This window comes from Hylobates moloch, unplaced genomic scaffold (assembly GCF_009828535.3).
Source record: "Hylobates moloch isolate HMO894 unplaced genomic scaffold, HMol_V3 SCAFFOLD_22, whole genome shotgun sequence".
Taxonomy (NCBI): Eukaryota; Metazoa; Chordata; class Mammalia; order Primates; family Hylobatidae; genus Hylobates; species Hylobates moloch.
Genome location: NW_026652297.1, coordinates 23,583,214 through 23,610,384, shown reverse-complemented (window position 1 = coordinate 23,610,384; position 27,171 = coordinate 23,583,214). Strand labels below are relative to the sequence as shown.

Genomic DNA, 27,171 nt, shown 5'->3' with positions numbered 1-27,171 from the left:
CAAAAATTGTATTGAGGAATAGTCATTGTGGACATTTTTTAAAACCAGAAATAGAGAAAACTAACACTAGACATTTTAGTGAGACAAGAAAATGTTTATGGCGTTTGAAGGAAAATGTATGTCAGAAATAATTTAAATAGGTTTCTGTGCCCGTCATAAATACCAAAATACTGAAAGAAGAGTCTGTAGGCAAATGTAACCTTGAGAGGTATAAATTAGTAAAGAAGAAAAAATTTTCTGTAAGACAAATTCAAATGTGTCAGGAAGAAACAAATGCTAGGCAGTCCATGGTTCATACAGTTGAGCTTTGGACTTCTGAAAGTATTAGGAGCACAAAAAAGTTATGTTTGTGGTGTTTTCCATGGTGGCTAGAAGGAGTTTTGAAATTATAAAAAAGGCTACAAGACTATAATTGTGAAATATGTATATAAATGTTTTTAAGTTTGATGGATCGTGCCAAACATATGCTATTGGTTTTCACTTATTTTGGGCCCTAAATATTTGACCCTGAGCCAAAGCAGTTGCAAAATCTACACCAGTGGTTCTCTAACTAGAGTGACAAGAAATCACCTGGGGATTTGCTAAAAATAAAACATCTGTACTTATAGCCAGAGATTCTGATTCAATAGATCTTGAGCAGAACCAGGGAATTTGTACCTTCTCAAAATATTCTAGGTTATTCTGACCTAGACAGTTCAAGGTCACACCTTGGGAAACAGTTATCCAGGCCCAACAGAATTGAATTCCACTTATGTATGAAAATACATAAATGTTATTTAAAAGTTTTAAAATAAAACATAATGTCCACCGTGCCACTTTGCTGAAGACAAAGTAAAGAAAACTCAACCATACCATTTGCTTTTGTCCCCAAGGAAAATGCATATGTTTATTATTTGTGCGTGTGTGAGTGTGTGCATCAACATCCTGTGCTGATGACCTTGATGTGGTTGCAGCTGTGCCTCAGGTGTGAAAGCGTGAGGATCTCAAGTTTGCTAGCAGGCCCAGGAAGGTGGCTCCAGACAAAAGCAAAATCTTCTTCCATTGTGTATTGCTTATTCCAAAAAATGCATAAAATTGATCATATGAATTTCCTGATGCAATGAAAATCTATATTTTCTTTCTAATAGAGTATATTTAGGAAAATCAAGGAAAACTTTGGTTCACTATAAAGTGTTTACTTTCAGCAGAAGAGGTAATGTTCAAACATTCAGTTTTCAAAAACAGCAGAGGAACGAACATTTTGTGTTTAAGGATTTCTCAATAATTCAGATGTGAAATGGGATATCAATTTTCCAAACTTGGCATCTCAATTTTGCTTATTTTTCTCTGAGTGAAAATGGCATATCTGAAATGTCATTGCATTTAACAACGACAAGTGTTTCAAATGTTCTCTCTTGCATCTCTGCTTTGTAGACTGTGTTTTCCCTGACTGAAATGCCTTCCCTATACCTTCTTCACCTAACTAAATCCTGCTTTCCCTAGACACTCAGCTCAGAACCCATCTCCTCCAGGGGCCTTTGTCTGAAACGCCCCTCTCCCAACTGCCTCACCCCCTGAATTAGACATTTCTTTTTATACGGCCTCATAGTGGCTATAGCTTCCCTCAGTGCACTATGATACTGACTCCTGTAGCCCCTTTGACTTTGCCAATAACCCGGGAATTCACTGAGGTCAAAAGCCTTGCCCTATTTGTTTCTGTGCATTTCTGGGGCTGAGCAAATAGTAAGAGTTTTTTTTAAATCTGCATAATAAGTGGAGGTTAAAAATCGAACATTATTTGCCATACATTAAACCCTAATAAAGCATAACATTTGTGTTTGATCATTAGTGTCATATGCGTACATTTTAAAAAACAGGTCATTAGTTGTAAGATGTGTAACAACATGAAGAAAAGCAAACATTATATCACACACCACAGCAGCAAACACACACATTATCGCATAACTAAGAAAGTAGCATCATATGTTTAACTGCTGCAAAGTTAGCATGATTAGTAAGTGTTTTCCTCATCACACTGAAAAATACACACACATACACACACACTCAAAAGCAATAAAGTTTTCTGACCCTTTTTGTTTGCTCCGCATATACCACCAAGGTGTGCAAATGTTGATCTTGCTATTTTCTTTGGTCTTATAATAGGAATAATCCAGAACTATTTTTTGAGTTATCCTCACCAAATTGTCCTAACCAAAAATAAGAACACAAAAAACTGCTTAATTTTCAGAGAAAAGGCATATTTTCTTTCATTGATTTAATCATTTAAAATATAACTCCACCACTTAATTAGCATTGCTTACTTGAGTACAATTTTACATTTGTTTTTACTGTCCAAAACTTTTTTTAAGTACAGATTGCTTATTTGTTTTGTATTCTTTTCTCTAACTGCAAGTTGAGCTGTGCAATGCCAAGCAAACTGTGATTAAGAAAATTAGTTTTGCTTTTAATCAATTAAATTAAAAAGTTGGCACATGAAACTCATAGCTCCTTAAAAGAATGACTAAATAAAAAAGAGGTAGTTTAATATTTAGCACAGTGAGACAATAGTCAGAAGGTAATAAAAACAGACATTTTAAAATAGATAAAAGTGACAAATCTATATAATGTATAGGGTTTACTCCAATAATTAATATCTTATGAAAGAGTAAGTGCAAATCACTGCACTTTATTCAGTGCAATCAGATTGAACCTACTGTCTGCCTGTAAAGCTATCATTGCACAGGCATTTATATCCTCAGCAAACAAATATTGTTCAGGTAGGAAGATGAACACATATGGAAGGGCAAAACCTGAATATTTCAAACGGAAAACTATTTATTGAACTCAAAAAGAATAACGACCTCAAATAGTTTTGCCCTACATTCACTCAAAAATCCCTATATCACTTTATATCATCTTAGAAATCAAAAAGCTTTATGATTTCAAATATAGTACAGGTTGAGATGTGAGTGAAGATGCATTTATCTTTTTAGAAGTATAATACCTGGTTTGTTTATATACATACATACATATATATAATTTCTTTTTAAAAGAGGGGCACCTACATTTTGGATTCTGAGATAGGCATGAACAAATATATTGATATAAATTATTCCAAAAGAAGTAGACATTGATGAACAGATTAGCAACCTCAAAGATCAAGCAAACCATTCTGTCAGAATGCATTGAGAAGGGTAAAGGTGTAGAAAGCGTGAAGAAACAGAAAAAATAAAGTATAGATTTAAAAGTTTCAATTTCTATTTAACAGAGACTCAATAAAGACAGAATTAATAATGAATAAGGTTGGAATAATGAAAGAAAAATAAAAAAATTTCCCTGAGCTGGAAAAACAGATGCACATCCTTAATCTGATAGGACCGTCAACTCCCAAGCAGAAATGTTCATAACCTGGTGAAAATGTAGAACTTCAAAAATAAAGAAAAATATCACAAAACCTACTCAAAAATATGAAAAGAGTTATTTTCAGCTTCAAAAGCATGAAATTAGAATGAGAATACATAAGCATCAACTGCAATCTGGATCCTAGAAGACAATGAAAAAATGTCTTCTTGGGTTCTGAGATTACATTATTTTGAACCAAGAATTCTACGTCCAGCAAAATTATCAATCATGTATAAGAGTAAAGGAAAACATTCATGGGCATAAAAAGACTCTGACAGCTTAAAATCCACAAATTTTTATACCAGAATTACTCAATTCAGTACTCAAATGAAGCTATATATATACATATATATACACATATATATACATATATATACATATACATATATACATATATATACATATATACATATACATATATACATATATACATATATACATATACATATATACATATATATACATATACATACACATGCAATAAAGAAAAAAGCATAAGATATAAAAAGTAGAAAAAACCCGTTAAAATCTTTATTCAATTTAAATTATCATTATTTATTAAGTAACAGATATTTAAGGCAATTGTATAATTCTTATTCTCTAGAAATAATTTTTAAAATAGCACGTATATACCCATAAAAAAGGAGAATATTATATTATATACTCCTTTATACCAATACACTAGTAAATCTAGAAATCAAGACTCCAGGATCCTGGATTCTAGGTTTCAATGGGTCCATAATCTTAGATGTTAAAATAAATTATGTCTTTATTTCCACTCATCTCTAACTCAAGCTTAGCGTGGCCTTCAATTATGAATTTAGGTAACAAACACAGAGATATTAGCAATATTTGTGACCTTCATCAATAAAAGTAACAGAAATGGTGACAGAGGCTCCTTGACTTACGTTGGGGTTACATCCTGGTAAACCTATCATAAGTTAAAAATATCTCAAAGTCAAAAATGCATTTAATAAACCCAAGCGATTGAACATCATAGCTTAGTCTAAACTGTCTTAAATGTGCTCAGAACACTTACATTAGCCTACAGTTGCTCAAAATCCTCTAATAAAAGGCTTATTTTATAACAAAATGTTGAATGTATCATGGAGTTTATTGAATACTGTACTGAAAGTGAAAAACAGAATGATTTTATGGGTACTCTAAGTACAATTTCTACTGAATGTATATTGTTTTCACACCATTGTAAAGTCAAAAAATCTTAAGTTGAGCCATCATAAATCGGGGACCATCTGTATGTCACTTTTCAGTTGGTGCATCTATGTGAAACTATCATTCATGACAGTCATTAGATCAGCCTATAAATTGCACATAATCTCCAAGTTTCTGTCTACAGATGCCCCTGCAAATGAGCTGACCACCCACCAGGCAAATGTGCCTACTTATCTACGTTCTCATCTTGGTGACCCAGCCCCTACTTTGCTCTCTAAAATTTGTATCTACCTATATTCATCAATACATGAAAGGGGGTGAGTTTTTTGCACTACTTAATAAAGCTTTGCAGAAGAGGACAGTTGAAATGAGAATTTTTAACTCTCCATAAGGCAGTATGGTATGTTATAATATAGATAACTGTTGAGCTGAAAGTATTAGCCTTGGAAGTTCAAACAAATCACATGATTGAGATAACTGCTGAAGTATTATTTAAAGTAACTTCTTATTATTCACAGATTGTGTGGTGATACAGGCCATGCATGTTGCAAGTTGCACAGGTAGTATTTTCTTTTATTTGACTTCCTCTTCAATTCCCTTTTCATACACTGTGTTATGAGGTAAAGGAGGTAAGCACACAGAATATATTATTCAAGCAGGGTTTATACATTTTTATTCCATAAAATTACTGAGTATATTGAGATAGTATTGTGAGAAAACCATGTATGTAAACAGAAAACACACACACATTTTTGTAGGAAGGCACAGAAAGTCATGTGACTCCACTCCCAAGTAGGATTTTTTTAAATGATTCTAAGAAGAGGTCTTTATCAACTTCATCAACTTGATCAACTGCCAAAGAGTTCCACAGGGAAGAAACAAATCCCTAATCTAGATGAAGGACAAAGTAGATGTTTTCTGGAGATAAGAATTACCAAAACGAACCAAGGAAGTAGAAGAACATTGAGATAGACCAGTAATTATAGGAGAAACTAAAGAAAACGATAATCAAAGATTGGCATACACACAGGCACACACACACATACACTAATATCACCCTTACCACTACTCAAAGACTTGTACCAAAATGCTGCTACCAAACTTTCAAGGAACAAATTTCTTTGAGCACCGAGTAAAAGGAAAAAGCAAAGAAACAAAAGAAAGTTTCCCAAGTCATTCTACAAGTCAAGGAGAATAAACCCTGATATCAAAACTAAGAAAAGCATGTCTACATAGGAAAACTGTTAAAATAATATTACATAAAAATATATACAAAATTCCTAAATGAAATAACAGCAAAGCAAATACATTTCTTCCATGTAAAAAGAAGGAAGAGAGAGAAAAGACACACAATTAAGAAGGTTTATAAATTGGTATATGGAAGTCAAGCCTTCAATTTTCTCTATATTATGAGACATCATCAACCTCTGAGAGGGAAAGTTGGAGGAGATCCAGGGAAATCTGACTTTTGAGGGGAATAGAGACCATTTGAAATAATAGTGGCAGACAGTGGGAGGGTGACCTAACCAGAGAAACTAGCAGGATTGCCAGGTAGTATTGAGTGTCTTAAAAGGTGGGACATAACTGCCCTATGGCAGGATTTTCTTCAACAGTGTTTGTCTGCTTGTTTACACAGGGAATTTAGAGTTGTGGTTTTGCAGATGGGGCAAAAAAAGAGAGCATCAAATGAAATAATAACTATATAAGCTGGAAAAGGAGAGAAGTGAAAAGCAGAGAGGAAATGAAGAAAAAGGTCAAATCTATAAATCCTGCTGTTGGAACAGAATGGTGAGAGTAGCTGATAAGTATGATAAGTAGTTGATAAGAATAATCAGAGTAGTTGATAAGAAAGGGTATTACACAATGATATTATGGAATACCACGTAGCAATTTAAAGAATGAAGTAGATCTATACGCACTAACACGTAAAATTCTCCAAGATAAACTGTTGAATAAAAAACCAAAACAGAAGTTAGCATGTGTGTGTGTGTGCACGTGTGTGTGTGTGTGTGTGTCCCCTACCAAATTATGTAATTAAGAGGAAAAGGGCTTACAATTTTTATTTTACTTTCCTATAGTTTGAGATTTTTACACCTACTATACATTTTTATTTTAAAAATATTTTAAAAAGCTATTTTCATGTTGGAAAAATGGTATTCAAAATTTCTATATATACAGATTCTACTGTTAACATTCTATTTGTTTTTATCCAGTATTTTTGATGCAAATTTTTTTTCTTACAAAAGGGAATCACATTGTGCATACTGTTTTTAATCAGCTTTTTTAACCATTTCCATGGCATTAAATATTTCTCTAGTATCATTTTTAATGGCTGAATAGAGCCTGGTTGTTAAATATTTATGCTTTATCCAGTTCTTGTTTCTACGAAAAACACTTACATAAAAATCTTGTAGCTATAATTTTACAAACATCTATGACTATTTTCTTAGCATGAATCCCCTAAAGTAAAAATGCTGGTTTAAAGGTTTTATGCAAAATTTGGAGGCATTCAACAGATACGGCCAAACTGCCTTCCAGAAAGATTTTAAAAATTTACACTTTCAACAACAGCATACAACAGTGGCTCTTTCCATGCCATTTTGCCAACACTGAGAGTGTGATTTCTTTAAAATGTTGAAAATCTAGTTTCAGTATCAGGTCGCTAAAACTAGATTTATCTTGAAGATAAGCATTTTTTAAATTATAACTCTACATTAAATTATATTTGCAAACTCAAATACTATAGTGATGACCTCAAAGCAGTCAGTTTGATTCTGTGGGATGAAGAAATCAGGGAAATATTTGTGTGCCTATTGCAGACGTTTTCCTAAGCTTCTGTTCTTTGCCAAGCAGTTGCACTAAAAGATTGAGGATTAAGTTCTCAAAGTCTCATTCTAGCCTCCAATGAGTATAATTATTAAAATTTAAATATAGCTTTAAAAACTGTGCATTGGACCTTTGTGCCATTGAAGAAGGTCAAGTTCAAGCCCCTTATTTAAAAAGACCTCTCCCTAAGAGATCACAAAAGGAAGCCTATTAACATTACATTTTTCCTTTTTCTTTTCTTCTTTGTTCATTTTAAAACACAGCTAATACAGACTGAAAGCTAAAATTGCAGAAAACAGTCGTGGTTTATACTCGGTTGATGCAGCATCAAAATTGACTGTGCTCCCCCTGAACGAACTGGACATGATTATTAGTGGAAATCCTTGTTGAATTATCCATCTAAACAAAGCCTAGCTGTTTTGTTTTCTAAACAGAGCTACTAGAAAGGACCCATGAAATATTGCCATCTTAGGCATTTGGGGAAATTCAAAGTTTGGTATGGCTAAAGTCTGGTTACTAAACATTCTGTTATTCCTGTAAAAGACAGTGGTAAGTTTTCAAATACGAATGCTGTTTGAAATTCTTTAGCACTAAACTTCAAGACTATGAAATGGTCTAATTTTAAAAAAATTATTCTTTTGGAAAGACAAAAAGATATTTGCTTGCTATTGCTGCAGTTATGCTGTATATATGCAAATGAAAAAAATAATCTACTGAGAAAAAGATGAAGATGATGGTTGCAAATGGTTTTATTGTGTAAACACAGCCATACTCTTCAAATTAATTATGACAGTGTTAACTTTTATTGTTCATTCTCATGTAAAAATTTCAAAAATGCTACAATGCTGAAAAAAGAGTAGCTGAGGGAGATCAAAGAGGATCAAAAACAACTGAAACCTCTGGTGTCTTAGCAGTTATCAAAGAAAATCACATATCTCCCAAGACATTCAATACTTATTTATTTCACTAAAAACACACAGCTGAAGCCAAGAAAAGAAAAATGATACCACAGTAAAACGCTATTTTTGCTCTGTAGTTTCACCCAGGATCTTTTCAAATGTGTAAAGACCTGCTTATCTTATTTAAAAAATTATTACAGAACCCTAAAACTAAACTTTTACTTTTCCTACTAATTACCTATATTTTTCATTGTTGAGCTCCAATTATAAAAGGTCCATGTTAGCCACGTCTATTTCATTTTATTTCCAGCACAATTTTTTTGTAATAGCCCTATCAAAATATTAAGTTGTTAGTTTCAGTTGAGTTACCACATAAGAGTGATGCCATGTGATAAAGGAGGTGCTAGACCATATGGAAATTTACTAAAGGTGATGTGCTGAAACCTCGTTACAAATTTCCTGGAAGCCTTCACCCACCTCAAGGATATAAAAGTGTCAGGTTTGAGAGATGAAAGAGGAATTTCTGAGGAGGACCACTTTGGAAAGAACTGCTCTTGAGTCCAGTTCCCAAGAGGGAGAGGGGACACTGCACTACCTCCTGCACTATGAAGTGAGATTCATTTCTTAAAATCCTGTACTTCACATGACAAAATTGCAGTGTAGAACAAAGACTGGTAAACTTCAACTGGAAATGGCCAGAAAGTGCATATTTTAGCCATTGTGCACCACATATTTTCTGTTGGAGCTACTCAACTCTGTTACAGCGTGGAAGCAGCTATAAACAATACATACATAAGTGGACATGACTGTGTTTCAATAAACTTTATTGGACACTGAAGGGCACCAAAATTTGAATTTCATATAATTTCTAATATGCCATGAAACATTCTTCTTCTTTTTTTTTTTTCAACCACTTAAAAATGTAAACATCATTCTTAGCTTCTGGACCATACAAAAACAGTCAGCGGACAGGATTTGCTTGGCTTTCATAGTTTCTCAACTCTTGGTGTAGAATAGGGGTGTCCAATCTTTTGGCTTCCCTGGGCCACACTGGAAAAAGAAGAATTGTCTTGGGCCACACATAAAATACACTAACACTACCAACAGCTGATGAGCTTTAAAAAATCGCTAAAAAAAATCTCACAATGTTTTAAGAAACTTCACAAATTTGTATTGAGCTGCATTTAAAGCTGTCCTGGGCAACAGGCAGCCACAAGGCCGTCGGCTGGACAAGCTTGGTGTAGAACACAATTTAGTACTGAGTGGTTCAGATGCAACAATAACAGAAGTGTAAGAAAAAGAGATACATCATTGAGATCCCTTCATAGAAAAGTCAAAACTTAAATTGAATCTGGAAGATAGTAAAATAATTTGGATGAAAGGAAAAAGGGATGTTTCCAGTCAGCAATAGCATGATGAGTTGAGTGTGGTATTTAATAAATAGTGAGATTATGCTGAGTAGAGCAGACAGTCCTTATTATCCATCAGCTATTGGGTATCTGTGTGTGTGACCATAAAGTAGATAAAATGTAAATATTGCTTCTCCATCTCTCTCTTCTATTCTTGTAGAATTGCTTTTAGAAAAATATTGAACCTTCACCTTCTAGCCTTCATGAATCAAATTTTCTTCCAAAATTTTCTTCTCTGTACTTCTTTGATCTTTATTCTGGATGATTTCCTCAGATCTGTTTTCTAGTATAATTCTTGTTCTTCATTGTGTCTAATCTCGTGTGTAACACTTCCATTGAGGTTTTAATATCAACGGCTTACATGGGTTATTTCTAAAATTCCATTTTTTCCAAAATCTTCCTTTTCTAGTTTCATACTGTCTTTTTTTCTTAAACAAATTAAACATACTTATTTCAAACTATATTTTCGATTTTTTTTATTGTCTTTAGTTTTTAGAGTGTTAATTCTCTGGGTTCATTGCTGATGAGGATTTGTTTCTTTGCTTTATAATTTTTGATAGTAAACTGACATTCAATAGCTTTTTACCTGAGAGACTCTCATGCTCAGGCTTATGAAAACATCCCTGCAAAGTGGTTTTGCATTTGTCCCTGCCAAACCCATAGGAGTGTTACCCATTTCATAACCATTTCTACATTCATTTATTAGCTTCTGTGCCATATAAATAGTATGAATTTGGATCCCACAACTACATAGAGTGCAGGTTTGAGTTTGATAATTTATGAGTGATTATTTTCCCACTTGTGGCCCCTAGCATAAGGCGCACATCTTTGACACCTCCCTGGCCAATGATCGGTCTTTCCTACACCCTGTGTTGTTGAGGATGCAGGGTCCAGTTCTAGCTCCTTACCTTATCCAGGCCTGAAGCTTTCTTTCCTGTCCCAGCAATGGCATTACAACTTCAGTCCTGCCCTCAAGTCCAGGGTTTCGAATGTCTACAGACCATTGCTTTCTGTGCTGGCACCTGGGAATTTTCCCTGTTCGAGTTTACCTACACATTTCATACATTTTAAAAACAATATTTTATCTAGGATTTCTGTACTTGCAGGGCAAAAGGAGACTTGCCATTCATTTCCGTCTGAGAAATTATCCAGAAGACCCAGTGGCTTTTATTTTCAAGGTGACAAGACAAACACATGTGAGAACTAAGGGGGTGAAGATTTTAAATGTGGACAGGAAGAAGGCAAAGATTTTAAAAAGGCAGAAAAATAAGATCCTATCAGAGAAACAGAGGACTGAGAGGTCTCTGTAGGTAGATGTTTTGTATGTTTAACTTTTTATTTTGAAATAATTTTACATTTACAGAAGATTTGTAAAGATAGCACCGAGCTCCCATATACGCTTCACTCAGGTTCTTCTAATGTTAGCATCTTACATGACCAGGGTACAATGATCAAAAGTAAGAAATTAACATTGGTACAGTATCATTACCTGAATTACAGACTTTATTCAGATTTTGCCAGTTTTCCACTAATGTCCTTTTTGTGTTCCTGGGTCCAATCCGGGATTCCACATTGTATTTAATTCTTCATCACCTTAGTCTCCTCCAATCTGGGACAATTCCTTGTTTATCATTGTCTTTCATGACACTCTTGTGAAATACCTGTCAGGTATTTTGTAAAATACTCCTCAATTTGCATTTTTTTTCCGCAGTAATAGCTATTTATTTATTTATTTATTTTTAGAGGTTTACTTTGTATTTCAAATATTGGGTCTCCTAGTCTGAGTAATTCTTTTTTTTTATATACTTTAAGTTTTAGGGTACATGTGCACAACGTGCAGGTTACATATGTGTACATGTGCCATGTTGGTGTGCTGCACCCATTAACTCGTCATTTAACATTAGATATATCTCCTAATGCTTTCTCATGATCAAACTGAGGCTATGTATTCACAGGAAAGACACCACAGAGGTGAGGTGCTCTTTTCAGTACATCATATTCGTGGTACCTGTTGTCAGTATGTCTTCTTACTGGTGATGTTGACCTTGATCATTTGGCTAATGTGGTGTTTACCATACTTTTTAATTATTGTAAAGGTTTTTGTTTGTTTGTTTTTGTTGTTTTTTGTTGTTGTTGTTGTTGTTGAGACAGAGTCTTGCTCTGTTGCCCAGGCTGGAGTGCAGTGGTGCAATCTTGGCTCACTGCAACATCTGCCTCCTGGGTTCAAGCAATTCTCCCACCTCAGCCTCCCGAGTAGCTGGGATTACAGGCACCTGCCATCATGCCCAGCTAATTTTTTGTATTTGGAGTAGAGACGGGGTTTCACCATGTTGGCCAGGCTGGTCTTGAACTCCCGACCTCGTGATCCACCCCCCCCTTAGCCTCCCAAAGTGCTAGGATTACAGGTGTAAGCCACTGCACCTGGCCCCAAATAACCATTTTTTCTCAAAACATTGTTCATTAATTTATGCATGCAGAGGCAGATCCTCCCTGCAGCAACGTTTCACCAGTGTTCTAGTGTTCTCACAATGATTTTCTATTTCCTCCTTTCCTTTTACATCTATTATTTGGAATTATTCTGTAAGAAGTTGTCCTTTCTCTACCATTTACTTTTACTCAATCATTTATTTATATCAGTATGGACTAAATTGTGTTTATTTTATTCTGCTTCATAATTCAATATTTTATTTTGTCTTTGAAATTGGTCTAGCTTTGGCCATTGGTAGTTCTTTCAGGTTGGCTCCTGTGTTCTCTCAATGTGCCCCCACCCTTTTCTTGAGTACTTACTTTTTGGTACCATGACATCCTCCAGGCTCATCTTCTTTTATCCCTGCCCCAGCCCTAGACAAATCACTTTTCCAAGGAGCTCTGTAATTGTATTAAGCCATAGTGGTGGATAGTTTGAACACTCTCCTTTCATTCAGGGAATGAGAACAGAGTCAGAAGAGCAGCTAAGGAACTTCAGATAAGTCCAACATTCAGAGACTGAGTAGAAAAGAGGTTGGGAGCCAACAAATGAAAAGAAAAGGAACCACGAAAGAAATGGGAGCAAACTTAGAGCATGGTATCAGAGAAGCTGAGAAGACATCCTCAGCTCTAACTTCAGGGTTCCCCATCATTTCCTACCTGATCCCTGCCACCTTAATCTATTCCCTCTAAAGGGAAAATAGGAATTTTCCAGGCAGATATCCTTACTATCCTGGCCTAACCACATCCCTAACTCTGCTGGAACTGCAGTAAACATAGCCACAACCAGCAAATTCAGCCCTAAGGACTTTAGACCTTCACCTCACAAGCTGAAATGCTTTTCCCTCCTCTCTCATAACCAAGTATCACTCATCTTTCCAAAGCCAGGCAAGTCACAACTTTTCTTGAAGCTTTTCCCAAACTCTCAGCTTACATTTATCCACTGCTTTTTATAAATATCATGGTTCTTATCTCTTCAGTCATTTTAGTACTTGCATTATATTCTCTAAAAATTTTTTGTTTCATATAATTTATTACCCAACAATACTGTAGTTCCTTTAGGTGAGAGCCCATACTTCATGCTCTCTGGTATGCATAGTAGTTGGTAATATCTAACTAATAATAGACATTTAGTAAATATATGTCAATTTAACATTTATATCAACAAATCAATCACTATAGATAGTCATCAAAGAAATAGTTGAAAACTGGGAAGATTCCAGGAGCTATCTTATCTATTCAGGAATGTTAAAAACTACTCCTTAAGATACAAAGCTGGAATAGCTATCAAATTCCTTATAGCCTTGGTCACATTACAAGAAAATGTAACCCTGAGCCACAACAATCCTTATTTCTCATCAGAAAATAATTCATCAGGATATTTATGGCTTATCTATTAATAAAATAAGTCATTATGGTATTTTACACAACCCTTTCTTGCTTTGTTTTAGAACAACTACCTAATTTTCTATTTTCAAAATCAACTACTTGTTATGGAATAACTAATATATAAAGCTATTAAATTTTCAAAGGACAAATGGAAGCATATTAATGGAATTCATTTTTTAAAGGTGAATGATTATTTTCCTTATTAAAAAGATAATGCTTGTTAGTTGAAGGGTCAAGAAAATACATATGAGAAAAAAATGTATTTCATAATCCCACACCCCAAACCAGAGACCATTAACATTTCATTGTATAATATACTATAAGTATATATATGGGGGGGTGGTGTATGAGACGATTTTATGCAAATTATTTTGTAACTTACCTTTTTCACTTAATATTTAGTATTTTCTCACATTACTAAATATGTTTCTACATTACCTCTTTGTGGTTGTGAATGGAATGTCAGATTGGATGTATCTTCATTTACTAAACTTCCAATATATGCCACGCTGTGATAAACATTCTTATGCTAAATTGGGAACACAACCATAATTATTTCATTAGCATAAATTTATAAAAGTAAATCTCACTGTATGAATAGCTTTATACAGCTTAAGGGTTTTCTTGTTTTTTTTTAATGACCAGTGCCCACCTGCCCATCAGAAAGGTTGTGCCAATTTACCATCCCAATCATTAGTAGTTAAAGCAACTTTCAGATACTATATCATTTCATATTTCTTAGAAAACCATGTATCTTTCTGAAGAGTTTCTATAAAGATGATGAAGTAATGCTACATTTTCTTTTATCTACTATGGGAGTGCCCTTTTTCCCTTCAACTTTTATAAATTTTTAAGTATTTTGCTTCCTGATATAAAAAATGCAAAACACCACAAATTATTTAGTATGAGTAGCAAAGAAAGCACAAGATCATCTGAGCAATATAGTCTAAGAGAACATGGCTGCAGCTAAGGAACAGTAATGAAATTGATTAGTCAAGCTCCTATTTATAAATCTCTTGTCAAGAAAAATTATTTTTAAGTAAGTTTTTCTGCTTTCTTTGGTATTCTTAGTGTATTTGCATGAAAGATAATATTTTGCACTTTTATTTGAGATTTACCATTTTTTCTTATAAAAGAGAATCAGGCTTAGCCAACACTTGCATGTGCACAAACACATCATGGAAAGATAACTGACACATTTAAAGTAAGAAATAATGATGTTTCCCAGTAGAAACGTGATCATTAGTTGTTTATTTATATTAATATTCATTTATACACTCACCTTTACACAAAAAATTTTAGACAGCAAATTTATATTTTAAATAACAGAATAACAAAATAATTGGCTAAACTTACTATTTTAAACAAACCAATAATTCCAAGACAAAGAGAAATACAAATATGTCAGTATGATAGCTCTACTTGAATTTAAAATTTGATTCCATGAATTGTCTGCTCCTGTTTGAGCCACAGGTCTTCATTGCTAAGAAACATATCAAACTTACTTGATAAAAAACATTAAAATGACAATTTAATAATTTTCAATTATTAATACTTATTGCAAGAGAAAAATGTACACAAGTACTTAAAAGAAACAAATGGTTAATATATAAACTTTTCCATTTCTCTAGATAAAAGTCAGAAGAGCAGTGTTGGACTAAGATTACTTTTGAACAACTTTTGAAACATTTGATCAGGCTGCAGTTTAAAAAACTAGCCCACTTTCCCCTTCAAAGATCTGAAAGGCAGAGGATAACATCAACATTTTCCTTTCTACTCACCCAGCATCAATCATGGGTGACAATCTCTACAAGATTGCTTTAAGGCCGGGCGCGGTGGCTCACGCCTGTAATCCCAGCACTTTGGGAGGCCGAGGCGGGTGGATCAGGAGGTCAGGAGATCAAGACCATCTTGGCTAACACAGTGAAACCCCGTCTCTACTAAAAATACAAAAAATTAGCTGGGCGTGATGGCGGGCGCCTGTGGTCCCAGCCACTCGGGCGGCTGAGGCAGGAGAATGGCGTGAACCCGGGAGGCGGAGCTTGCAGTGAGCCGAGATGGCGCCACCGCAGTCCCGCCTGGGCGAAAGAGCGAGATTCCGCCGCAAAAAAAAAAAAAAAAAAAAAAAAAAAAAAAAAAAAAAAAAAAAAAAGATTGCTTTAAGTTGAACAATCTTTTAAACTAAGATTGTATTCTTAAAGACAGATGAAGTTGGTATCTAAGAAAAAAAGAAACACTTTATTGATCCCCAAAGAGGCGTTAAGAAAGCCAAAGATCGCATAAGCCGTCTGTCTGGTAGTGGCAACAGCACAAGGAAAAGCTATTACTAAACATGACGGCCCACCAGGATGCGGAGATCTGCACATACAATCCCATTTTGCTACTTGTAATATTATTTATATTTCCTGCAAATTGGACAATATACATTTGGTAAGCTAAACAAAGTTGATTCTAAAACAAAGAAATACTGGGCAAAAGAACTGGTAAGTGATTAGCAAAGTCAGGTCTACTTCCATCAAGCACACACAATATTTATAAGTCATGTACCGTGTGAGATTGCTAGAGTGGCTACAGGACCGCTGAGCAAGACTTATCTCATGCTTCTTGAAAAATGCCTCCCAGTTTAAATGCTAAGAGAGTGGCTCTGTAAATGCACGTTACACTTTGGAAGCTCCCAATATTGTAGAGTAAAAACACAACACATTTGCATGCAAAATGCTTTATTCTCTCATTGTAATTTTCCAAATTTTTTTTTTTTTTTTTTTTTTTGAGATGGAGTCTCGCTGTGTCAGCCAGGCACCCAGGCTGGAGTGCAGTGGCGCGATCTCGGCTCACTGCAAGCTCCACCTCCCAGACTCACGCCATTCTCCTGCCTCAGCCTCTCCGAGTAGCTGGGACTACAGGCGCCCGCCACCATGCCCAGCTAATTTTTTTTTTTTTTTGTATTTTTAGTAGAGACGGGGTTTCACCGTGGTCTCAATCTCCTGACCTCGTGATCCACCCGCCTCAGCCTCCCAAAGTGCTGGGATTACAAGCGTGAGCCACCGCGCCCGGCCAATTTTCCAAATTTTAAAATGTATTTTTTATTGGTATGAGTTGTCTCTATGATATGAGCAAATTACCTGTTTTTTTAGCTTACATTTTTGGAAGAGTGTTTTTTTGGTAGATTAACAGTATGAATTGAAATATTATTTTCCAGGAACCATAGTCATTAGAAACTTCTAGAGGAAGAAAAAAATTCATGTAAATTGGTACTGTGCAACTCAGTAATTCTGAGAGCTTTAGTTCCTTCTTAGTAGAGAACGATTTTGTCTGTGTGTGAAATGATATGACTAAACACGGTGAGTTACTGAGAACTTAAAATTAAACTCCAAAGGCAGCTTCACTTATATCCAGTGAATGCCTAAGTAGTCCATCTTTTACTGCATCTTATTGTGTGCAATAATGTCATATTTTGATTATTATGTTTCTTCTTTCTTTGTTTTTGTTTCTGGTCTTATAGAAGTATGGTATATCTCCTATGTCTTTTAAATCTCTGACCAGTAAGCACTTTCCTTTTCTGACTGTATAGAGGAGAGAGGAAACACTTTAGAAAGGACGCCAGACTCTTGCTTCTCAGAGACCAGCAGCATGGCATCATCTAGGAACTTTTTATAAAATCAGATTAATGGGCCCCTCCCCAAACATACTAAATCTCAACCTACTTTAAACAAGATCCCCAAGAGATGCAAACACAAATCAAAGTTTAAGAAGCATTGTCTTGAAGCACCTTTACTCCTCTCAGTTCTGGTATTTACCCCCGCCCCAACTCCAACTATTCTTCCATTTAGAAAGAGAGGCAACTATGTGAACAATGGCCCATTTGCAAATAGACATGAAATAAAGGTAATTATATTAATCTACTCTGTGTTTATGACCTCCTTCATCATCTAGAAACATCCACCCTCAGGGTGGGCAGGATTTGAACTATTACAGAAAGACTATAAAGAAAAAGAGAAAGAGAAAGTTAATGCTCAACATATAGCATCCTAAGTGGAATGTTTTATGCTGTGAAAAGATAAAAGATTTTAAAATCCAAGTTTATTAAGAGAAATAATGTTTCTATCATCCCTTCCTTTCCCCCTTTTACTATATCACAAAGCAAGTGAATGTAGGACACAGGGTTTTTCATAGACTAGAGAAGATATCCATTCTAACTATTATGTAGGCCATGTTTTTTCTTATATTAGTTTTATTTTGAAATAATTTTATGTTTACAGAAAAGTTGTATAGATAATAGAGTTCCTGTATACCTTTCACCCAGCTTTGCCTAATGTTTATATTTTCTACAACCATGCCATCAAGTTAGAGATTAAAAACTTAACATTAGTACTATACTCAGACTGTATTCTCATATCCCAGCTTTTCTACTGTCCTTTTCTTTTCAGCCCAACTTATGAAACCATATTAAATTTAGTGCATTAATGTCCTCCAAGTTGTGATTGTTTCTTGTTCTCTCCTCGCCTTTCAGGACCTTAACTGTTCTAAAGAGAATTGGTTAGGTATTTTATAGACTGTCCCCATTTTGAGTTTGTTTAATGTTTTTTCATGATTAGACTATCCTTACAGCTTTGGCGGGAGAAAACAAGAGAGGTGATGTTAGGTCATGAATGTTTATCCTTGATATATAAGAATAAACTCCGGAGGAAATAAAAAGCTTCTACTTCTGGACCCCAGAGATGGCAGGGAGAGAAAAGAGGCAGAAATAGGGCAAGCAAATAAGATGATCTTAGGGTTTTAGTTTTTATTCTCCTCTGCACACACACACCTTTTTGGGGTGGACCCTTATGGGAAGGGCAGCTTAGTAACAGCTAGATATGTATAGGGTTATCACAGGTCGTTGGGTTAGTGGCTCACTTTCCCAGATGCAGGCTCTGGGTGGTTGTGTGCTGGTAAATGTTTAACAACTGGCTGGGGGGTGGGGATGTAAGGGAGGGTGGAATGCTGATTTGTAATATTTGCCAATTTCCAAGATATAAATACTCCTATCATGGCTGATTTCAAGCTACCAAAGTGATGTCACCCAATGCAGAGTTGGGAAGAGCTATGTGGCAGTACACTGTTAAATATCATTATGTAGTATTTCCACCATACACAGACAATAAGCATAGATAGTACTAAAGTGTAAAACAACAAATAGGAAGTGATCAGTTGAGGGCATTATCTTTATTTTTAATATAATATATTTGATTATAAGTTTATATTGTTTAATTTTCAACAATGGCTGTGTTTAAAAACTGGCTCACAAAATTCCTGAAAATTTAAGTATCAGCTAAGGTACAAGCTGCCTCCAACATTCCACTGCTTCTAGAAGACTGATCATTTGGCTCAGCATCACATTCCATGTGACTCAGGAGGTACAGAGGTGACAGCAGAAGGTGGGTAGATATATTGGACTTAGAAAGCATCTGTCTCATCATGGCCTTTGTGTGGGAAGCAGGATCCACCAGGCTTCTTACTTCCCCACTGAGAGTGTTGGTGGACTGGCAGAGGACTAGGGGAAAAGAGGTCATGGGGCCTTTTTGATGCTTGGGGAAATGTTCAGAACTATGGCAGTAGCAGTAAGGGCAAGCACACAACATCTCAAAAGATCAGTTGGGTTCTAGTTATATTTCAGTGGTACCAATCCCAGGGAGAAGATAAACTGAGCCTCTGTATATTAGAAACTATTGATTATTTAGAGGATAGTGCATGATCCAAGGGTGTCACAAGATTATAATAAGACCCCACTCATATGCCCAGATCTATGTTGGGAATGAGATGGAAGAGGGAGGTAGAGAATCTAAGAAAGACTGTGCATTTTCCTATAAGAGACCGTGTCATCTATAACAATGTCACTCGAAGTGTGGTCCAAGGGCCAGTGCCAGTCCACAAACTGTTCCTGTTCGGGGTGAGATAAATACAGATGAAAGTTCATGTTTAGAAACTTCTATCATAAATTGACATTGCCATGACCTCCTAGTATGTGATCAATGGGCTGATCTTGTTAAACAGGATATAACCAGTTCCCAGTTGTGTAGAACTGGCATGGTGAGTTGCTTGTAGCAAAAGCTGAATACTGGTCATGCGCAATAGGACTATGTATTTGGTACATGATTGGAAAAATCAATCAGTTTGAGGAGCATTAATCTAAGATACTTTTTAAATAATCACTTTTGGATATGAAATAAACTCTGAATAGTTTAATCAGAGGTTCTCAAAGTGTGGCCTGTGGATCAAAATGTCAGCATCACCTGGGAACTCATTAGAAATGCAAATTCTAGGGCTCCACCTCAGATGTGCTGAATCAGAAACCTTGAGGGCAGACCCAGTAATCTGTGTTTTAACAAGCCCTCCAGGTGACTGATGCATGTTTGCATGTTTGATTTTAAGAACTACTGGCTTCAATGTTGAAAGTGAAAGAAATATGTTCAAGCTAGAGGAGAATGAAACACTATTAATTAAGTGTCAATTATCCCTGCTAGACTGCAGAGCTGGAGCCCATGAAGATCAGACCAGGTAGAAAAAAGAAAGAAAACTAAACTTTCTTTGCACACTATATTTGAATGATATGCAAGTGGATGAGGCCGAGATCTGGAGTTGAACACTTAGTGGATGATCATTTTGGATTTTTCTCTACAAGCTTACTGCTACACGCTTACTACTTGTGCCTCCACATTTCTTTCTTTCCTTTTTTTTTTTTTGAGACGGAGTTTCACTCTTGTTGCCCAAGCTGGAGTGCAAGGGTGTGATCTCGGCTCACCACAACCTCCGCCTCCCGGGTTCAAGCGATTCTCCTGCCTCAGCCTCCCGAGCAGCTGGGATTACAGGCATCCACCAGCATGGCAGACTAATTTTGTATTTTTAGTAGAGACAGGGTTTCTCCCTGTTGGTCAGGCTGGTCTTGAACTCCTGACCTCAGGTTATCTGCCCGCCTCGGCCTCCCAAAGTACTAGGATTACAGGTATGAGCCACCACACCTGGCAGGCTCCACATTTCTAAGCATAACCCATTTCCCAGCCCACATCAGCTTAGAAGTGGTAAAAATAGGGTCACAGTACTGGCAACATTAATTTCTCTAGCTTTATTCTTACCATACAATTGCTGGCTTGCTGGCTTTTCTCACATTCCCTACCAATACTACTACTATTAATAGTTCAGGAGGTCCCCTCTTGGCTAATTTGTGTCAGCCATCTTTCTCCCTGTCTGCCTGGGTTGCTCTCCATCCCTAGGTTGCGTCCTTCCCAGGCAAGGTTGATCTGGTTTTAGCTTAGTATCTGATCAACCTGGATATTAGCCATATTACAGCCCAGAGGAAATTATTTCTGCTATTTGTGCTCCATTATTTACTGTGGGATGCCACAAGATCTTTTGAGACAAACTCTAATGTGCATACAAATCACTCAGGGCTCTTGTTAATGTGCAGATTCTGATTAAGTAGGTCTAGGATGCCTGAGTATCTGCATTTCTAACAAGCTCCCAGGTGAAGCCTACGCTGCTAGTTTCTGGACAATATTTTGAGAAGCGAGGTTGACAGCAGTGATTTTTTTCTATTTTTATTATGCCTTCTCCCCAGGTCTTGAACACAGGTGAAAGGGCAGAGTCTTAAGGTGACTAATTGTCCTGCTTTGACAAGGATTGTCCTGGAAATCCTATGATATGGGCTATCCCTCACTCTTGGGCAAACCAGGATGACTGGTCATCCTAGCCATCTGGATTGGTCATGCTAGCAATCTGAACAGCTCACCTCCTGCCTCTCCCCTCCATCTCCTTCCCAACTGACCGATGATATCCCTGTCTTGACTCTTTCCCCTTTAGGATAAATGTTTCCCTGCGGCTCTTCATTTTTCCTCCATGTAATGTGCTCTCCTTTGGCAGATTTGTATCCACCAGCCCTAAAGACATAGGTGTATTTGTAGCCAGTGCAGTTGGCTTAGTCCTTGGCATAGGCTTAGCTGCCCACTTTAAACCAATTTGGAAGGTTCCATTTAATGTTTTCCCACAGTTGGTCAGGACTGAAGGCTTACTTACTCCTCTCCTCTCTCTGCAGAAAGGTTGGGGCCATATTTGACAGTCTGCTCTCATTTTTTTTTTCACATAAACATTCTCATCCTGCCTGGCCTCTGCAGACCAAGTGGGTTTCCCCAGTGCCTGGGAGCAATGCTTGTTCTGCTTTGCCTCTTAGATAAGTATGGGGATATTATTTGGAAATAGGAAAAAACAAAATCTTCATCTCTGGAGCTTGGCAAATACAGTGTGTTTTCCAATACTTCTAATTATCCTTTTAATGCTGAAGTCAGAGATATTGTAGATACAACCTCCTGCCTCGTCATCCTAGAAATACGGCTGTGATTATGTCCACCCACAGTTGAAAATCTTCATTAGCATTGAACTTACAGAAAAATAATTTCCAAACTCCCCACCTTAATACAAAGTCATGGTTCTCAAAACTTTGCTATGCATCAGAATGACTTAGAGAGAAACAGATTGCTGGGTCCCACCCTGAGTTTCAAATTCATAATTCTTTTTGCATTTCTAACAAGTTAACAGGTGGTATCGACACTGCTGGTCAACAGATCACATTGTGAGAACCACAGACCCATTCCAGCTAGCCACATTCACATCCCTAACATCCAGTTCTAGTGCATGCCTCCAAATAGAACCCCGTATTCTCTGCTCATATTATGTGCTTTCCTACTCCGTACCTTTGTTTAATTCATGTATTCACTTATAAATTCATTCATTCAACCAAAAACTAATTATTTCACCAAACATTTTTTAAATACCAAAATGACTGGCTTTGTTAAGTGCCATCATGAAATTTATGGTACAAGGGAGAAAAGGAAAAAAGATACCCTTTTCATTTGCAGAGTGCTTCTTGGTTTCCAAAGAGTTTCCACATCCAAGCTCCCATTTGATCTTCTCCAGAGTCCTGAAAGACCAACAAGGCAGGGATTATTCTACATCTCTCACAAGTGAAGAAGTTGAAGGCTAGAGGGGAGAAGTGGTTCATCCAAGGTAATGCCAACCTGTCTTTCCAATCCTGGGACAATGGTTTTTCTCTCAATTATACTACAGTTGTCCCTCCCCTCGGCATGCGCAGGGGATTGGTTCCAGGACACCCCACAGCATACCAAAATCCTGGTATACTCAAGTGGACCCTGCTGAATCCACGTAGAAGAAAAGTCGGTCCTCCCTATACATGGGTTTTGCATCCAGCAAATACCATATTTTTGATCCACTTCTGGATGACAAGAATCCACTATAAGTGGACCCATACAGTTCAAACTTGTGTTGTTCAAGGGTCAACTGTGCTTCAGTCATGACTCATTGTATTTCCTCTCTTCTTGCTTTCCAAACTATACCCATTCTTTAAAGCCCAAACACTACCTATTCCATGAAACCTTCCTGGTAACCCCAGTTAAAATGATTTTTCCTACTTAAAACTAGGACAGTGCTTTATTTTGTCTCTCTAATGGCATTAAAAAAATCTCCCTTTCTAGATGCCAATGTCCTTGAGAACGGAACAATACCTGACTCTCCTTTGTGTCTCCCATAGCACTCAGTTCTTAGTTCATAGTAGAAATTTGATAAAGCACTGAGAAATGAAGGATGAAGAGATGAGAATTTTGCCTGTTTTTAAGTTTACTCATAAAGTAATCAATGAAGGATATATGTAAAAATAAAAGTAGAGCTGTCTGTTATCTTTTTTCTTTCTACCTCCATAAATAGGGGTGGGAAGGACTAGCATTAATTGCTTGCTGGGTGCCAGGTGTTTTATGTTATGACATTTTTGCTCTCATAACCTAATAGACAAATAATAGATAAATACAATTGTTCTCATTTTCAAGCAGAGGTAGTGAAGCTCAGAATTGTTTAGAAATTTGCCCAAGTTCAGATACTGAACTCATGTTAGAGAGGGAACCAAATCGATTCCATGTAAACTCATGTGGCAAAATGAATACATGAAATTGCTTCTAATTATACTATGACAGTAAGAAATTATCCGGTATTTTCCTATATAAAAAAGCAATTCATATGCACCAGTAATCTTTTTTTTTTTTTTTTTTGAGACGGAGTCTCGCTCTGTCGCCCAGGCTGGAGTGCAGTGGCGCGATCTCGGCTCACTGCAAGCTCCGCCTCCCAGGTTCACGCCATTCTCCTGCCTCAGCCTCTCCGAGTAGCTGGGACCACAGGCGCCCGCCACCACGCCCGGCTAATTTTTTTGTATTTTTTAGTAGAGACGGGGTCTCACCGTGGTCTCGATCTCCCGACCTCGTGATTCGCCCGCCTCGGCCTCCCAAAGTGCTGGGATTACAAGCGTGAGCCACCGCGCCCGGCTGCACCAGTAATCTTGAGGTCATCTTTTAGTAACATTTTTTTCTCACCATTTTACCACTTTTTATTGATTCACCACTTGCTGGTTGAATCCTTTGATCCACTTTTTCGAGAAGGAAAATGAATTTCACTACTACCAGACTCTGGTTCTTCATGTGACCAGTTATTTCTGGTTGTGAAATGCTGTCCTGAGACTTGGATGGTAAATCTGTCTTAATAAGTACTATTGTGTCATAACAGAACTTTCCTGTTAGAAAAGAGTGTGGAAGGTTTGGGGTAAATCCTGGAATGGGTCGGGGGAGGCATAAATCCAGAAACGCCTTCATGAATAAGCCTGAGAGGAATAATAACTTCAGCAAAAATGAAAAACTCAAACATTAAAGCGATGTGTTAAACATTTACCATATGAAAGAGCTGAGAATTATTAGGAAGTTTAACCAAAGGACTTTGCCAATGAATGTCAGATGGACTTAATTGAGGCAATTAAAACACAGACAGTATTAGTGAAATGGTGGACTCACCTACAAGGATTCACACGTGGGTTCTGCAGCTAACTTCTTACAAGAGCAGAGGCCTGCAATGTTATGAAAACCAAATAGACACATTAAAGGCGATTGTTCTCACAAACATATGAAATGCTAATTTGTATTCCTTCCTGTTACAGGTACTGCAATATCCTCCCTGGTAAAATCCTGTCAGTTCCATTGGTAGGGTTTGTTACAACGTCTTATATCACTAGCCGTTAAGATAGCTAACCATAAGTCTTGGTAACCTAACAGATATATATATTCAATTTTCATGAAACAACTTCAAGTAATGAGGGAATTCAACCAAAAGTTTGCAAATTTTTTTTGGATCTGCCACGTGGAACAAAAAGTTTTAAAGCACATTTCTAGGTTCTCTGGGGCACTTAATTCAAAAAAATCCCTGCATAGCAACTCTTCTATTTTTAAAAAAAACTTTCTATTGTTATTTAGCCTGTCAGGTAAAAAGTCATGCATCAAGAGACAAGTGGAATTGGTGACATGGATAGATATTTTCTCTAATTCAGTATTGATAATGTTAATGTAATATTCCTTTCAATAGACAGTTTCAATCACGCATGTACATATGTTTAGAGATGCAACACAAACAGGGAGCCTGAGCTTACTGAAAGTTAAAGAACACACCAGACGTTTGATTTTTGTCACTGCCTCTGGGAAAGAATTCAGAAGCAACTCTTCAGCCAATGGCAGGTAGGTTCCTAGAAACCTCATATTGGGGAATTCATAGTAAGGATGAATAAAGATCCACATACAGAAATGAAACTTACTAATAGATGTGCCCATCTGAGGACCAGCTGGAGGGAACTGTCATTTTGCCTGGTCACCTAGGGGCTCTGAAACAATAAGCTTTGGTAGTAAAATAACAATAACAACAAAATAGCTTATGCTTGCATATTTTCCAAGTAACAGTGTTCTAAATAATTTAATCCTTACAATCATGTTATTAGGTAGTTACTACAATTGTCTTCATTTTACAGGATAAACTTAGAGACTTAGAAACAAAAGGTCAATAACTTGTCCCTGGTCACACATCTAATAAGAGATGACACAGGCAGTCTGAGCCCATGCTCTGATCCAATACATGCTACTACTTTTTAATATTTGTTTTTTAATATAGGCAACACACATTACTAAAAATGTGAGAAAATGAGAAAAGAAACTATTGTGCTACTAACCTCACATAACTGCCATTAACCTTTTGGGATATTTGCTTTCGATCATATTTATATGCATACATCACATCAGAAGTATTTGCCATGTCGCTAAAAGGGTTCAGAATGTTCACTTTTTAATACCTGCAAAATGTCACACAGACCAGGTATACTGTACTTATTTAGCGAACGTTAGCTATTTAGGTTGCTTCCAAAAGCCTAAATAAAGCAGGTTAAAGTGCATGTGGAACCAGGCAGCCTGGTTCAAATCCTTGCCCCTCTATGCACTAGCTACATAATCTTGAGCAAGTTACTTGACTTCTCAATGTTTCAGTTTTCTCATCTGTACAATGAGGATAGTAATGTTCACTAGCACCATAGATTGTTGTGAGGATTAACCTGCATTAATTGAAATAAAGTATTTAAACATCGTCTGTAGATAGTTATTACTATCATAAGTCTGTAGTGAATATCTTCATACATGAGGCACTGTGGATTTAAAAACTTACTTCCTATGGTACATTCCCAGAGAAGATTACTGGGTTAAAAGATATAAATATTTTTTGTTCAAATAATGAATTCACATTGTCAAAGTATTTCCAAAAAGTGGTATATAGGTTTACATGTCACCAGTTAAATGAGAGAAACCATTTTCCAATACAGCTTTTCTGACTTTGTTAGGTATTAACATCAAACTTTCTATTGCTCTTGTTTGTTCTTCAACAATTTCTAATCTGCTTTTATATCCAACTACTGAGTTTTTAATTTCAGTTAATTTTTCAGTTCTGGAATTTCCATTTGATTCTTTATCACAGTTAATAGTAATCTGTTGAAATTTTCTATCTCCTTACATAATTTTTAAAAGTTAGCATAGATATTTTAAAATTTGTTAATCCTATATCTGGATCTCCTCTAGCTCTGTTTTCAGTCCTTTTATCTTGTCTTCTGGTATGCCTGGTAATTTTATTGAATGCCAGACATTGTGTATGAAAAATTGTAGAGATAATTTAGAACTCTGGAAGATCATCTCTTCTGCCTCCCGGGTTCATGCCATTCTCCTGCCTCAGCCTCCCCGAGTAGCTGGGACTACGGGTGCCGCCCCACCACACCCGGCTAATTTTTTGTATTTTTTTTTGTGGTCTCAATCTCCTGACCTTGTGATCTGCCCGCCTTGGCCTCCCAAAGTGCTGGGATTACAAGCGTGAGCCACCGCGCCCGGCCGGATCATCTCTTCTTTAAGTGATGTTTTACTTTAGTTTCTGACAGGCAGTTAGGATCTCTCTTAAATTCTCTGCTCTCAAGCCCTCTCCACTGTGGAGCTCTCCAGTGCTTTTAAACAAACGTTGGTAGATTTTATTCAACTTTTCTATTTGTTCTACTTGTCCTTATAGGATGAGCTGATCTAAATGTAACAGCTGAAAGTGTAAGTCCTTGACATCAATTTTAAATAGTTGATTAAACCTAAACATAACTCATTTTTTTTGTTTCAGTGTATATTCATTTGATTATTATTAAGGCTGGATTTTTATGTGCTTGCAAATGTGTTATATTTCATATTTTATGAAATGTGATTTCA

At 36.4% G+C, this 27,171-nt stretch overlaps 1 long non-coding RNA gene across 2 annotated transcripts in view; it reads right to left on the bottom strand.

The window, feature by feature from the left end:
- Window positions 1–2,078: 2,078 nt before the first annotated feature.
- Window positions 2,079–27,171, bottom strand: part of LOC116461640 (uncharacterized) — a 42,903-nt gene continuing 17,810 nt past the window's right edge. Inside the window, exons 2-6 of one of the 2 annotated variants that reach the window (XR_009211682.1) lie at window positions 25,212–25,277; window positions 24,421–24,473; window positions 22,417–22,493; window positions 13,982–14,072; window positions 2,079–2,186 (exon numbers count right to left, since the gene is read on the bottom strand). This is a non-coding gene — a long non-coding RNA (uncharacterized LOC116461640). Of the gene's footprint in view, window positions 2,187–13,981; window positions 14,073–16,533; window positions 19,464–22,416; window positions 22,494–24,420; window positions 24,474–25,211; window positions 25,278–27,171 lie in introns of those variants that run through there. The other variant, XR_004246155.2, reaches the window with a different exon arrangement.